Below are 15,315 nucleotides of genomic sequence, written 5' to 3' on the forward strand. Positions count from 1 at the left end.
CCACTCTCCATGATGCCTGATTCATCATTGTGTAATGACAAGTTTCAAATAAAAAAACAAATCTAGTCCTCAGTAAAGAGAGATTTTAATCAAAACAATTGTAGCAACAAGGAGAATGCTGTGAGCACAAGATCTGCGAGTATCTCAAAGGTCAGGAGAAAGGAACTTTCCTTTATGGGGAGGAGGACAGAGGCTGGAAGTGTCAGAGGTGATGAGTAGGTGTGATCAGACAGGTAAGCAGGAATTGTGTCTCCTTATGGTCAGCTGATTCCAGAAGGGTCTTCAAGGAAGGCTGTTCTACTTTCCCAATATTTCTAAATACTGAGGTCTTGGGCAAATACGACCTGTGGAGATGAAGGTGGTTTACTTAGATTGGGTAAAGTCAATTTATAAGCATTTTCTTCTGATTGGTGTGCAGGGGAAACAGTTCTGCTAATCATTGGTGAGAAAAGAATGAGAATTTGTAGGGAAAGTGTCTGATTTAAGTTATATGTGTTATATTTGTATGCATACATATGTAAATAGAGAATATGTATAATATACAGCTTGTAGAGTATGTAGTCTGTTCACTACACATTTTGAATAAATACATTAGAAAATACCAAAGGGATTGTAAGATCAATAAGAAGGAAAATCATATTCTAACAGATATCTGTTGTGTCATCGAGATGCCAGATACATTTTGAGAGGTTCTCTATTGTGTTTCCCCAAGTCTAAGATCTGGACATGCAGAAATGCTGGGATAGGATCTCTGTATGTTTCTGGGGAACATCACTGCGTCACACAAAGTCTTCCTTGCCTGATGATGATCTAGTAGCACTTATTTCAACCTTATTTCAACAATCTACAAACACCCTCATGCCCACCATGACACATAGCCAGGCATAGATTGGGGAGGAAGCATCAGCACATTCCTTACCCACTTCTACTTACCATTTGGGTCACCCTGGTAACATATATCAAAGGGAGTACCCCCATAGAGAACGGGTTTTGTGTATGTTATCATTATGATGTTCGCTGAAGGTCAAAAATGGTAATTTAAAATGTTACATAGCATCAGTATCCCATAGTTTATATTTGCTGGAAGTCCATCAGTTATTTCCAGCCTTTCTGAAGAAGAGGTGAAGCTGTTGGGGCCGAAGGAAAGGCATACATCAGCTCTTGGAATCCCCAGCTCTAAAAAAATAGACTCAGCAGTCACTGGACCCCAACATGAGCTTTGCTCATGGGAGGTCCAGGCCAGCTGGGGACAAGGGAAGGAATGGCATTCATTCTTCTGAACTAAAGACAGGCCCCAGAACTCTCTCAGTTCTACAAAAGACCCTCCCTGCCACCTTGAGCTGTGAGTGCCTTCCAAATCACCTAGCAGACCTACTTGTGAACTGGGATGCCAGCATAGAAATTTGGGAACAGGAGCCATTGTCCTTGGGGTCCCAGAACTGACACAATCCATACAGCACTGTGATTTGTTTCCCTCAACAATGCCATTGGTGGCAGGCCAAGCGGCCCAGACACCAATGTATGCTTGCCATCCTAGTTTCTAGCTTCGACTCTCAGGCAGATGGACCACAGCACCGCAATTGACCTCCATGAGAAGCAGAGGTGAGGGACATCCATCTCTGTCTCCCATGAGGTAACTTGCACATGAGATTGTCACATGCTTGCTAATTTCAACAACCTCCTTCCACTGCATTTTAGGACCTTATTACCCACCTATCATCCTCACATGGTCACCACAGACCTCACACAGGAGAGAGGCAGAACCTCTGTGGTATAGAATAAGACAAGGAAGGGACATCCCGCTAGTAGGCATATTTGAACCCTTTTAGGTAGATTGCTTTTGGTCTGCCTGAATCCTTGGAGGCTAGAAAATTAGACCCCATATCAATCTCTAAGAGAACAAAGGACAAAAAGAAATTTTTGAAGAAATCCATTCCTCTGATCTTTGGAGAAATGCCTTCCTCCTTCATCCCTGGGACATGGTTCAGGTAGGTGGGCAAAACCCTAATTGTGAGGCAGCCATTGCTAAGTTATGCTTCATCCCACAGAACACGTGTAAAACCTAGTGGGAGTCCCAACCCCACAGCACATCACCAGGGGCAGGGCTCTTCATCACAGAGATCACATCATCTGTCTCAGCACCTAAGCAGCGTCGTGATGCAATGTGAAGCCCCTATACAGCAGGCACAGAGCCAGGGATAAGTGGAAGGTGCATCCAGGCAGAGGGGATAGTGTGAGTGTAGACAGGCGTGGAGGTGCTGAACAGGAGTCATGGCCAGACTCAGTGTGGATGGCACGGCCCAGGCAGTGGGCAGAGGGCAGAAGTAGGTAGAAGGGAAGAGGAGCAGTACAGTGATCGGGGGTGGGGGGCAGGTGAAAGTCCTGCCAGGACAGTAGATTTTGTCCTGAAGGCAGGGAGCCATGGAAAGGTCTTCAGCCCGGGGTTAAAATGGAGTCGAAACATGTTTCAGATGTGTGGCAGAAGGTTGAGGACACCTGGAAGAGGACAGTCAGACTCCTTCCCATAAAACTACCTCAACATCAGCAAAGGGATCTCACACCCTGAGCACTCACTTGAGAAAAGGAATTTCCAACTCAATTCTGTACCCAATGGGCAAATCAAGGAACCAAAAACATGAGTTGTCCCTCCAGAAAGAGTTGAAGACTTTGCTGGAGATGTTGCTGAAGCTTGTATAACATTCATTATAACCTGCAACAGAGGAAAAGGCCCCAGCCACCCAGAAGCAGCATCAGGCCCATGAGGGGCTGGACAGCACAGTGTTGTTGCCTCAGTGATGTCCTGGTCCCCCCAACCACAGCCCAACGTGGATGACCCAAGTTGATGATCCCCAAACAAGGTGGCCTTTTGTTTAACTCTTTTCAGAATGGGTCAAGACAGGTGTCCATGAGTACAATTTGTTTTGGGTGCCTGTCAGGAAGATATTATACATCTCTTCACCAAAATAGTCTCCATCATCACTGGCATGGCCAGATTGGGGAGCAGACAAATGCCCCAGCACTCAGGAGCATGGGAACCCACCCATCATAAATACCCACTGGGAGGGGTGACAGGGCCTTGCGCGGCGGTGCCTCAGGCTCCACATCTGTGAGTGAGGAGAAAAATGACAGGTTCCCTGGGGTGTTAGGACCAAGGGTGTTCGTGTTGGTAATCTGCTCTGCCAGTACCCAGACCTGGAAGTGACTTGGAAAGGAATTGGTCAACAAGCGGCCTCCATCAGTAGGAAACGCGTCTTCTCCCTGCCCCTCACCCCTCATGCTCCAGGCCTTCCCCTGCCAACAGCACCCTTCTGCCTGACACTGAGGGTGGGGAAGCCCTCCAGACTCCAGGCCTCCGGAAGAGGCACCACGCTCCTGTGCCGGGCACTCAGAGGAGAGGCAGCTCCTCCGGGAGTCCTTTTTTTTTTTTTTTTTTTAAGATTTTATTTATTTATTCATGATAGAGAGAGAGAGAGAGAGAGAGAGAGAGGCAGAGACACAGGTAGAGGGAGAAGCAGGCTCCATGCCAGGAGCCTGACACGAGACTCGATCCCGAAGACTCCAGTATCACGTCCTGGGCCAAAGGCAGGTGCCAAACTGCTGAGCCACCCGGGGATCCCCTCCTCCGGGAGTCCTGTGAGTCTGTGCAGAGGGAGGGCCAGGGAGCTTCCCTGGGCTATGAGGCACATGCACTAGCTGGGGAGGGGGCCCCAGGAGGGCAGGGGAGGGCAAAGTTAGGGAGGGAGAGACCAAGACAGACTGGCAGGTTGAGACGTGCCCAGGTGTTTTGACCAAGAATGTGCCTCCTGGAACAAACGAGTCCAGGGGTGTCACTGGGCCTCCACCCCAGGTCCCTCTCTGTGAGAGGAGGGAAAGAGGGAAACACCCCATCTGCACCTACCTTCTGGCTGGGCCGATGAGCTCAGTGTGGCTGAAAGACACCAAAACAGAGAAACAGATGGAAACTGAAATACTGGGAGTCAAGGCTCAAGAATGGGAAATGTGTCCCCTGGGAAGGGGAGCCAGGTGCCAAGGGGCGGGGCTGAGCCCAGAGAGGAGACGGTGTCACCTCCTCATCCCTGCGGGAGCCTGGTCCCACCCAGGCAAGAAGGGCTGACATTAGCATGTGACCAGGAGGCCATTCCAAAGACGTCTGCCTGAGGGGAGATTCCACTCCATTCCAGTCAACATTCCCCCTGGGTCCCCAACAGAGAAGTGGGTCCTGCAGGCGGGTGACTGCCTCTGCTGGTTAATCCTTGAAATTCTGGTTTGAGACTGAAAGTCCCTTTTCCCAGGGAGCCCTCAGTCCTGGACAAGCCACGACAGTCAGTCACCCCAGTGTGACCTGAGAGCATTTCCTGCACATCCTGTAATGAGACCAACCATCCCTTTGATGGCGGAGTAAACCTCCTGAATCACATTGTTGACTGAGAGAAATGAGCCATTCGATTGATGGCTGTTTGCCTGTATCAGGGTGCTGGGTTGGCTGCTTGGATCCAGACCTGACCACAATCACTTGCCCTCCCACGGCTGGCATGCACTGGGGTGTCTCACCACGAGGTGACGCTGGGGGCCCAGTACAGTCTAGGAAGCACATGGCCTGGGTCACAGTCCTGGAGGGACAAGAGCTGGTGACCACGGGCAACCTAGTTACTCTCCATTGGCCTCAGTCCATTCATCTGTAAAATGGGAACGTCAACACTAACTGCCTACTAGGGTTCTGAAGACAATCCACTCATACCATGGCTCAGGGCCCGACAGAGCCAAGCTCTCCACAAAGGTACCTGTCACTGTCAGTATTTTGTGACCTTCAGGTCACTTCCTAAGCCCCATTTCATTGCTTTCCTTGGTATACTGGACATCGATACAATGCTCTAGAGTCTCTTTCACACAGGACACAGTGAGGCCCTCTCCAGCTGTCCTCCCTGGGTCCTAAGTCTGCATGGTCAGTGGGGTACATGGGCCAGGAGTACACACGATACCCACAGTGCCCATGTGGGTCCTGTGTGGAAGATCTGAGTCACGGTTGGCCAGAAAGCAGGCCTCAAGTGCAGAACCCAAACACCTCCCTGGCACTTTGAGTGACATCCCTGGACTGGACCCACATCTCCTCTACTCTAGACTCTTAGGTCCAGGCCACTCAACATGCTCCCCCTTTCAGGAGTTCAAGACACGTCACCCTATTGTGGCCACTTTGGCCTATTGATGAATCTGAGCTGAAGGGACTTGAGAAACAGCAGAGGCAGAAAGGACTCTGGTCCACACTCTTCTACCTAAAACCTGTCCATGGAATTTCCCAGGAGGATGGTGGCCTGCCCATCCCAGGGCCAGAGGTGCCGGCTCATCACCAAGCATGGTGGCCATAGATCTGGATCTGTGCACCTGACTGGGCTCAGCTCTTGCACCATTGTCCAGACAGCTCGGGGGCTCAGGGCACCTGTTCCCCTGCCCCCACCCACACTCTTTATCTGGTCATTTCTTGACCCAGGTGTCCTTTTATGTCCACACCTCGGGAGCACGTTGCTCTGGCTACTGTTTGGGCCTTCATTTGTCTGTGAAGGCCTTCAGGACCGGGTACAAAGATTTCATAAAAATGTATATGCTTCCCTCCCACTGACGCCTTATGTCAGCTCAAATCGTAAGCCCAGGCAGAGAACCTAAGAGGGTAGAGGGAATAAGATTCTCCCCGAAACCTCCAACATACCTAATGTAGTAACAATTGGGGCTGGAAAAGCAGTCATCACCCGAGTGCCTCTGTGCTTTCAGAAGGAGCTGCCTCCTGTTGGTCTAAGCTTTACTTTGAAAAGAACTGCAAGGTTCTGTGTCTTTTCAAGACAGCCCCGCTGGGTGCTCCTCCTCTCCAGCTGAGGCTCAGCCAGCTGGACTACTCAGGCAAGGTCATGTGGCACCTAGTACTTCCTGCCTTCAGGTGGGGACACCTGCCTGTCTTTGTGGGAGCTGCCTTTCTGTGTGCTGCTGACACCGGGAGCAAAACGCCGCAGGCATCACATCAACCCCTGCAGATTTTTCTAGTTCTCGTGACCGGTGCTGGAAGGCCCTGGAGATGGCACCACTGGGCAGACAAGCCTCAGCGGTGGTCGGGGTGTGGACTGCACACAGGCTTCGCCGCTGGCACCAATAACTTTGAGGCAGAAGAAGGCAGGCAGAGGCGGAGCCTGGTAGCTGCAGGAATCCTGGCAAGACAGCGGAGGACACCCCAGACGTGATGGGGGCAGAGGGAAGGGGCGCAGAGGGGGACCCCGGGCTCCGAGTGGCTGGGCGAGGCCGAGAGAGAGGAAGTAACAGGGTGAGTATGGAAGGAGGAGCCACAGAGGAAGGGGAGACAGAGAGAATCAGGGAGAGACAGTGGTTTTCCTGGTAGATGGATGCCCCTCTTCCCCCCGGGCCTTCCGGGGTCCGGGTAGGTCTGACTGAACATTCAGTGCAGCCCCATGGCCTGGCCTTGCAGGGCGACGACTCCTCGGGGCTTGGGCCCCTGCTGGGAGCGGCTGCCCTCTGCCCTAGATTCAGGAAGGTGTCCATGCTGCACACCCACCATCTGGGGCAGATGCACACACTCCCTCTCCCTTGGGCCTCTCCAGGGGCCCCTGATTCCCTGCTGGATGCTCACCCTGACTCAGGTCAGGCCGGGGTCCCACCTCCAGCACCAGGGTCACATGCCTGAGAACACCATCAGCCCCAGCCAGGTCTGCTTTACTGCCGCCGAGTCCGCGGTGAGCCCACGGCTGGCCCCCACAAGATCCCACCGTGAGTTTGCTGCAGGCAGGAGGGGGCAAGGAGGCCCCCACACCTGCCTGTCGGGAGAAGGACACAGAGCCCAGAAACTATGGACAAATCAGGAAGCCATCCGCCCAGGGTCGTGGCCATTTCCATTACTCCCCTCCTGCTCCAGCTAAGGCTGAGGGGTGGTGTTTTGTGGGAGGACAGCGTCTGGCTGACTGTCCCCCACGGGGCTTCGAAGGTGGCCACAGCCCAGGGCTGAGGACCTTTCACTGAGCAGGAGGCAGAGAGAGGCCCAGAAGCAGGGGTGCTGGGCCACGGTTACCGGCACGGAGCAGCAGGGCCCAGGGGAAGGCGCTGCAGAGCCTCATCGCAGCCGGCCTGGCAGCAGCCTCAGCAGCCGGGGTGGCTCTGAAGGCCGCGGTTATATAGACACGGCTCCTGAAACCTGATCCCCTGCCTTCCCTCGGCTCCCAAGGCCAGCAATGCCCCAGGAGCCCAGGGTGCCCCATGACCCACTGGTTCGGGAGTCAGCGGGGGGACCTGCTCGCCACCCCTTGTCCTCCTCAGCCAGGTTCACTGTCCTTTCTCACCTAGACTGCAAAGTGTGAGCAGATTCTCCTCCTCCTGTGCTCCCTCTGTGGCCCTGGATGAGGGTGACAGGTTGGCCACAGGCCAACACCACCTCTGTTTGGAAAGCCATCCTGCCTGGGCTTAGGTCGGGGCGCTTCTACCTCCGTTCACTTGCAGAAGCCTCAGGCACCTGCAGGGGAGGCAGGCCAGCTCTCCTGGACAGTCAGGAACTGAGACCAGGGGTCACCAAGAGATTTGCCCAAAGTCGGAGGGTGACAGCGGCAGGACCAGAAGAGGCCTGACCTCCCCACTATCCCTTCTCACTTGGGGTCCTCTGTGTGTCTCGTGGGGCAAAGTCACCTAAATAGCACCTTGGCAGCTCCAGGTGTGAGTCTCTACTGATGGAGCAGGTGTGGAACAATCAGCTTCTGGGTGAGTGTGACCCCATGGATGACAGATGTCCACATGCCTGTACCTGATATGTATGTCCCATACAGAGACACCCATGGCTAGTCTGCGGGCAGTGTCACTGCTACCAGAGCACAGCACAGGTCCGACGGAAGACAGTCTAGCAGTTTCTCAATAGGTGACACAACAGGTGCCATGTGGCCCAGCATCCCCACCAGGTATATGTGCCAGGAATGCAGAACATATGTCCACACAGCAACTTGCCATTTGCCCATAAAAGGCAGTGGTAGCTGAACTGCCCACCAATGGGCACAAGCCATTTACACACCAACCCAGACAACTGAGTGTCCCTTTTCTCGAAATAGGAACACCTCCAGGTTTCCCCGCATCTCCCAATAAGCCTTGCTGATGGCATGGACGAAAAACCGTAGCTGATTTGTGAACTTGCAATTTCTCTGATCTCCAGTGCAGTTGGCATCTTTTCCCATGTGTCCAGGCCAACTTGGCTCTGGTGTGAAATCCTGCCCCTATCTTGGGGCCGATTTGCCATCATTGTTGCTCCCACACATCTTCTGCAGGGTAGGGGCTTCTGTACCCCAGCCCACACCTGCATTCAGAGGGCCTCTGGGTTCATGGGATGAAGAGCATCCTAACACCAACAGAACACCTGGAAACAGCTGTGGCCCATCGGGTCGCTCAAGCTCTGCGGGCAGGTGGACGGCCAAGGAGGCGGAGTTCCCCTTAGTGGGTCAGGCCCTGGGCTCTGACCCACCCGAAATGCCCTCGTTCCCTACACTTCTCCTCCACATTGGGATCTCCCTCCCCCCCACCAGGTGCCCTTCACAAGCACCCACACTCAAATGCTCCCTTTGTCTGCTCTGTGGGGTGGACAAGGCAGCTCCCCAGGCGGGCAGGTGCCCAGAGGAGCCAACGGGAGAACAGTGGAGAGCAGGCTGGCCTCAGCGGCCGCCCCAGGCCAGGCTTCCTGCCCTCAGCTCCCACGGGCCCGGCGGGCCAGGCTGCCCCAGCAGCATCCAGCTCGGCTGTGCCTGCCTGTGGACGGAAAGCAGGCCTGGTCCCTCCTCAGGGGCCACACTCAGGAGCCCAGGTCTCAGGGACCCAGAGTCACAGTGTCCCCTAGAGGCTAAATTGGAGGATTCGTATCCCTGGATCTGGGCCTGCAAAGGGAAGCCCTAGTTCCTGAGTGGCCCACAAACCGGGGTGCTGCCCGTGAGTGTTCGTCCTGGTGGACGGCGCCTCCCGGGTCTTGCCTCCGATCTCCCCGACACAAAGGGCTGTCCCCCCGGGGCACGGACCTCCTGTCTCACCGCCTCCCCCAGTCAGAGCTTCCAACTCCTGCCCCCGCTAACGTCCTTGGTCACGGCATCCCCTTCCAGCGGCCTGGCCCTCCCCCCAGGAGGCACCGTTGAGGGCTCTGAGGGGCAGCGACTGAGTGGGACCCTTGTGGGCGATCCTGCTTGTCACAGAGTGCCACAGGGGACCCAGATTTCAGTTGCTGCCTCCCGTCCCACGGGCCTGGGGGGAACCGAGGGCGGCCCCAGCTCTGAGCACTGGCCTCAGCAGTGGAGGCCTTGGCGGGACCGTCACGAAGCGCCGAGCCTGCTGGGGGATGACGCCCACACGGATGAGCCTGTCACCCAAGGGGACCAGTGAGGGGACAGGCAAGCATGGTCACAGCGGGAGGGACACACTCGCTCTCCCCTTGGGGCCAGCCAGAGAGGGAGGCCCACGTGCCAGGAGGCAGAGCCAGAGCAGGGCAGGGATCCAGTGCTGAGCCCCTGGAGCACCTCCGGCCTGAGGCCACCACACTGCCTTGCAGCTAAGGGTGTCAACCCCGGTCCTGGTGGTCAAGGCAATTGGAGCTGGGTGTGTGTCCTGTGCAGCTGAAAACATCCTCACGCCTGCAGGTCCTGACCCAGAAAGCAATGCCCTTCAGGGCATCTTGCAAGAACAAGACCAGGCTGTCTTCTGTTTGGGTCCCCAGCTGGGCACGGCCACTCCAGCTCCTCACTTTTAGAGACCCCAGGGGCTTGGACGAGTTTCACATTTACGAATGTGCCCGTCACCTTCTCGGAGGTTCTGACCCGTATATGCATATCTTCTACTCTGGTTGGAGCTTCTCCCAAATCTCCAAACTCCAGGCCAAGCTTTCTGGAACTTCAACCCAATAACTATCAAGAAAAATCACAGGCATATATGCAGAATATCGTGGCTGGGAAACGCTCATCCTGAAGGTTGGCAGGAAATAATACCTACTGACTCCAATACTACCCAACCCTAGTAAGTGGACTGGCAAGTGTCACATCAAGAACACCGTGCGCAGATCAAACCCACGGCTGCATCTGGCTGCCTGCGGTTACGGCTCCCTGATCACAGCTCGACAAGCACCACAACACCCCTGGAGTATTACAGTCCGATGCATCCACACACGTTATGGAATACTCTCGCTGCTTTCAAAGTTCGGGTCATGGTTTTACCCTCCCAGTGCTTGGGATTTCTTTTCTCAATATTCCATAGTTTTTGGATAATTGTCCAGCTTGATAGAAATCGGTCTAGTCCCTTCATTTGAACTGCTGCCAGTATGTCACTTCAAAACACGTCTCAGGTTCAGGTATCCCCATTCCTGTTAACCAATAGTCATGTTGCCACTGACTTTTTGTGAAGGACAGAAGGGAAGATCCTAATTTCGTTATGTCTATGTGGTCAGTTGTCCCTCTGCCACTGGTCTAGCTGTCTCTTCTGTGCCAATCACTCGGCAGGCCGATGACCAGGCTGTATAACTGCCCTTAAAGAGCGGCAGGTGCATTTTCCCTTGTGTTGTGTGATCTGTTCCTTCTCAACATCCTCAAAATTGCGAAGGCTATTCTGGAGCCGTTGTCCTTCCATATGAGCTTGGATTATCTTGTCAAACTGTAGGGGATTTCATTTTGCTTGGAAGCACAGTAAGTCGGTAGACTTCTTGGGACGAAGTTGGCATGTTTCTAACATCAGAGCTGTTGAGCCATTAACATTTGTGTCTCCCCGTTTCATCACATTCTCTGTTGTGTCTGTCAACACTTCTTTCCGTAGAAACCTGATACACTCATCTGCTCTTACAGTCAGAAGCGCTATTCTTTTTCACACAGGGACGCAGCCACCTTCATGTAACTATTCCTGTCATTTTTAAACATTATCTCCCAACAACTCTCTAGGCCGTCAGTGCTCATGGTGTTCAGTGTACTTTCAATCTCCTTTATCGACGTCCCCGACCCCTCAGGAAAACACCACTCTTTCTCTGCAGTTAAGGGTCTGATTCCTTCTGTTCGACTATAGTCTGATGTGGATGATCTTAGATTTTCCATGTTTACCGTATTGGCTGAAAATAAGAATAGTTTCATTCTCCTTTATCAGTTCTTCAATCCCCTTAGTCTTTTTCTTGTGAGCAAGAACACCTACAGTGACGAAGCCTCCAATATCACGTTGCACAAAAGCCATGCCTGAGACTCCATCCACTCTTAAGTTTAACGGAATTGCTTCCAAAGTGTCTCCCATAAATACAACTTTTGCTGGAGGTTTTTTAGAGTTGTATTTTGTGACATTGAGCTCGTTCCTTTTAATGACAACTTTCTAAGAGGTGTTGCTGGTCATCATTCGGAGCTATCGAATATTGTTGAATTTCCTTTCTAATCCGTTGAAACGTTAGTAGGAATTTTCGTGCTTATTCTGCTAACGTGAGAAATGACATTAGTGCATGTTCAGATTTGAAATATCTTTGTGTCCTGAGGATAAATCCTTAGTTTTTAGGATTTTTCACACTACTAAATTCAATTTCTAAACACTCGCCTATTCAGTATTATATTATCTTTGGTTGGCGTCTATGTTCATAAATTAGATTGCCTAGTTTTCCTCCCCTGTACTGTTCTTGCCTTTTCCTCACATGAGATTAGAATGAGATCAGATTGTTCTGCATTTGGAAAATGAGTTGGATAGCCTTTTGGTTTCCTCTGAGATATTCCCAGTACCATAAAAAAAGGAACACAGTGATATTTCCTTGTAAAACTATCTGTAACTCCAGTCTTTTGGAGCAAAAAACGTTTGCTTACTAATTCCATTTTGTCAAGGCACTCAAGAAATATTTATTGACATAAAGAATAGAGGCATGGATGAGAAAAGTCTTTCTAAGGAAATCTGTAGCATTTCTTGTGTTTTCCTAAGAGTATTTTCTTAAAGGAGTTCTAGGTTTACCCCCTGCTGCTTCAGGACAACAGCATGCCCTGGGTATCACCATGACTCAACAGAGAGGCCCATTAGTTCCAAATGCTGAATGTCTGCTGAGACGCCACAACCTGTGGAAGTCCAACGTTTACATTAGGGTTCGCCCCGGGTGGTGAGTATTCTCTGGGTTTGGACAAAAGGACGATGACCTGTATCCATCACTAGAATATCATAGATTATTTTCCTTGCCCTAAATATCCTCTGAGCTATGTCTATTCATCCATCCCTTCCCTAAACCCTGGCAGCCACTGATCTTTACTGTCTCCATCATTTGCCCTTTTCAGAAAATCCCTTGGTTGGAATCGTACTACGTGTAGCCTTTTCAGATTGTCCTCTTTCACTTAGCAATGTGCACTGAGGTTCCCTCCACACGTCTTTCCATGGCTCATTAGCTCATTTCTTTTGAGCGCTGACTACAATTCCATTGTCCCGATGGATCACAGGCTGCCCATTCAGCTGCCCAGGACATCTGGGTTCTTTGTGAGTTTTGGCAATTCTGAATATAGCTACTCTACCATCTGTGTGCAGGTTCTGGTGTGAACATAAGGCTTCAACTCCTTTGGGGGAGTATTGGTCATTTTACCATGGCTGTCACGGAAACATCATAATTCAGAAATGCTGTCCACAGGACTCTCTCATTCATTCTTGGACCTTTGTCCTCTGGGACAATCTGTGACTCAAATGTTTGTCTGTGATTTGACAGGCATGCTGGTCCTCCTTTCAGAGCATGGATGGTACAGGCTCCAGGCTACATGTAAGTGTAGGGTCTCCGAGAAATGGAACTGTGATCTTGAGGTGACCTCAGGCCAGAGACCCCAAGCTGGGGCTCAGAGGCTTCAGACTCATCCTTGGCAAAGAGGGGCAGGAGAGGGACTGGGGAGCCGGGCTCAGGTCCGGGGACATGAGTGGTACCTCTCTGTTTTCTAATCCAAAGCCCCTACCTCCTGCTCTGGTCTCTGATCTGTCCCAGTTAGCATCTCAGGTGCCCAGAGCAGACCTGGCCCCACCAGCGTGGCCTGTCTGGGTGTCACGTGGGTCCTGCTCTCACCAGAGCCTGTACAAGCTCTGAGGGAGTCTCCCACCCAGTAGCTGCAGATGCCAAGCCTTCTGAGGTGCAGGTGTTTCTCCTAGGATGTGATGCTGCTGGAGGAATCAGTACAGTGGATCCCACTGGAGGGCGTTTCCAAGCTCCAGCAGTCCCTTTCCTGGGGAATGTGGACATGGTGGGGTGGGAACCACTTAATATCTGGTGATGGGCATAGTTCTGAAACGTAGCCTCATCTTCATGCTGTCAGACCATCTACCCTGGACGCATCCGAGTCAGCACGGCGTCACTGAGCCCGGAGCCAGGGAAGGAACGCGCTGCCATTCCCCGTATATACAATTTCCACCAGATACGATCATAGAGAGCGCTCAGGGAAAGATAATAAAAGAATGGAGGCGAATAATTATGAAATGATGAGTTTGAGTGTTTATTACCTTTGCTGTGGATGTGATTTACTGAATTGTACTAATATGGGAAGTTCCTACCATTTAATTTTTCCTAATGGCTGTGGTTAACTGCAGAATGCAAGCTGTCCGCAGACGCAGCACCCCACTACAGCCGGCTGCCCTGAGCTCCTTCCTCCCCACAGTTTGCAGGCAGCTAGGCCACCTCCCGCTGCACGCACACCAGCACCCTATGTCCCAGCCAAACACAGTGATGAAGAGGAAGCTCAGGTCCAACCCCTGGTCCCCCGGAGCAAGTGTGAGCCGAGACTGTCCGTGTGTGGCACACGGAACTGTCCCGATCAAACCCGTCTGGAATTGAGCCCCCACCTTGGGCAGAGCCCTGTGCTCGTCATCCTGTGGGTGCCTGATTCAGGGACAGGGCTGGGTGCAGAATCCAGGGGGCTGCTGGACGGCCTCCTTAGTCTGCCATGGAATCAGGGTGAAAGGAAACATACCCAACCCCTCTGCTGTTTGACATCAGGATAGGATTTGGTTTCCTTACAGTTAACAGTGAAGAGGCAGAGGCAGCCCTTTCCTGGGGTTGGGCAAAAATCTATGGAAGAGCTTTATAATGGACAACCACTGGCACCCAAAGGGAACAAAGAAACAAGGTCCCTAGAAGCAAAAGGCCCCAAGGCATAGCTGTGTCGCCCTCTCGTGTTCACTGGAGGAATGTCAGGAGTGTGAGCTGGAGAGGCTGCTCCTCTGGGAGGGGCAGGGAGGCTGACTGTGTCCCCAGAAGGGGAAGGTGACCTTGTCTTGCTGTTCTGCTGGCCCTGGGGGCAGAGTTCTGGGGTGTCAGTCATTCTGAAGTGGGTGGAGCTGAGGCTCTGAGCAAGTCCTGAAGGTGTATGGAGCTTGGAGGACCCCCAGGCACAGGGAGGTCTCCCCAGAACCAGCTGGGCTGTAGATGTGTGTCGACATCACAACAGTCCATGAAAGTAATGAAGTATGATAGCCCATCCCTCTCATACTGTGTTGAATTTGGTTATGTCCAGATACTGCAAAATAAAACTAAAAAATGTTCAATAATATTTATCATATTTAAAGTATCTTAGAGACGTTGAAAGGCTACCCAAATTATTTTACCGACTTACCTTAATATGATGTCATGTGATTGAGGGGCAAGAGCAGTTCAGGAAGGAAACTTTATGCAATCTTATTTTGAGCATAGATTCAGACATGGGAATAAATAAAATAGGAGAGAATTTCAGGAAATTGTACCTAGCAGTGTATATAAAAAAATATCCAACAAAAATAGGATTTATTCAAGGATGCAAGGATAATCTAAAATCAGAAAACATATTGAAAGGAAGCAGAATAATATCATCCCAAAATATGCCTCTTTGGCATAAGGATTATTTTGAACTGGTATATTTTTTACTTTTTTGTTTAAATTCAATTCAGTTAACATACACTATACTATTAGTTTCAAGGGTAGAATTTAGTGACTCAACAGTTGGATATAACACTCAATGCTCATTCCTTCGAGTGCCCTCCTCCAAGCCCATCACCCAGTTACCCCATTCCCCCACCCACCTCCCCTCTAACAACCCTCAGTTTGTGTCCTAGAGAGTTAAGATCTCATGGTTTGTCTCCTTCTCTGTTTTTATCTTATTTGGAAGTGATTATTTTTGAGAAAGTGTAGATGCAGAAGAACCTCTGAAAACAGGTGTTACCCACCTGTAAGGGCAAATCCGTATCCATAAAGGAAATTTCTATTAGAAAGGGAACCTGTACCAGGAAAAGAGCTACTACCAGAGATCGCTTTATTGTTTTTCCACCTGAGAGACTTACGTGCTTGCTAGTCAACCTTCGTGTCCCACACCT

The 15,315-nt window shown here is 51.5% G+C and overlaps 1 long non-coding RNA gene across 2 annotated transcripts; it reads right to left on the reverse strand.

Moving 5' to 3' along the window:
* Positions 1 to 21: 21 nt before the first annotated feature.
* On the reverse strand, positions 22 to 14,726 carry LOC119866609. 2 transcript variants are annotated; one of them, XR_005380307.1, is made up of 5 exons: positions 14,583 to 14,726; positions 3,899 to 3,928; positions 2,575 to 2,710; positions 934 to 1,127; positions 22 to 344 (listed from the first exon to the last, which is right to left on the reverse strand). It is a non-coding gene; the product is annotated as an uncharacterized LOC119866609 (long non-coding RNA). The 2 variants fall into 2 exon arrangements; XR_005380308.1 differs by lacking the exon at positions 934 to 1,127.
* Positions 14,727 to 15,315: the final 589 nt, after the last annotated feature.

Source organism: Canis lupus, chromosome 28 (assembly GCF_011100685.1).
Source record: "Canis lupus familiaris isolate Mischka breed German Shepherd chromosome 28, alternate assembly UU_Cfam_GSD_1.0, whole genome shotgun sequence".
NCBI classification, from domain to species: Eukaryota; Metazoa; Chordata; class Mammalia; order Carnivora; family Canidae; genus Canis; species Canis lupus.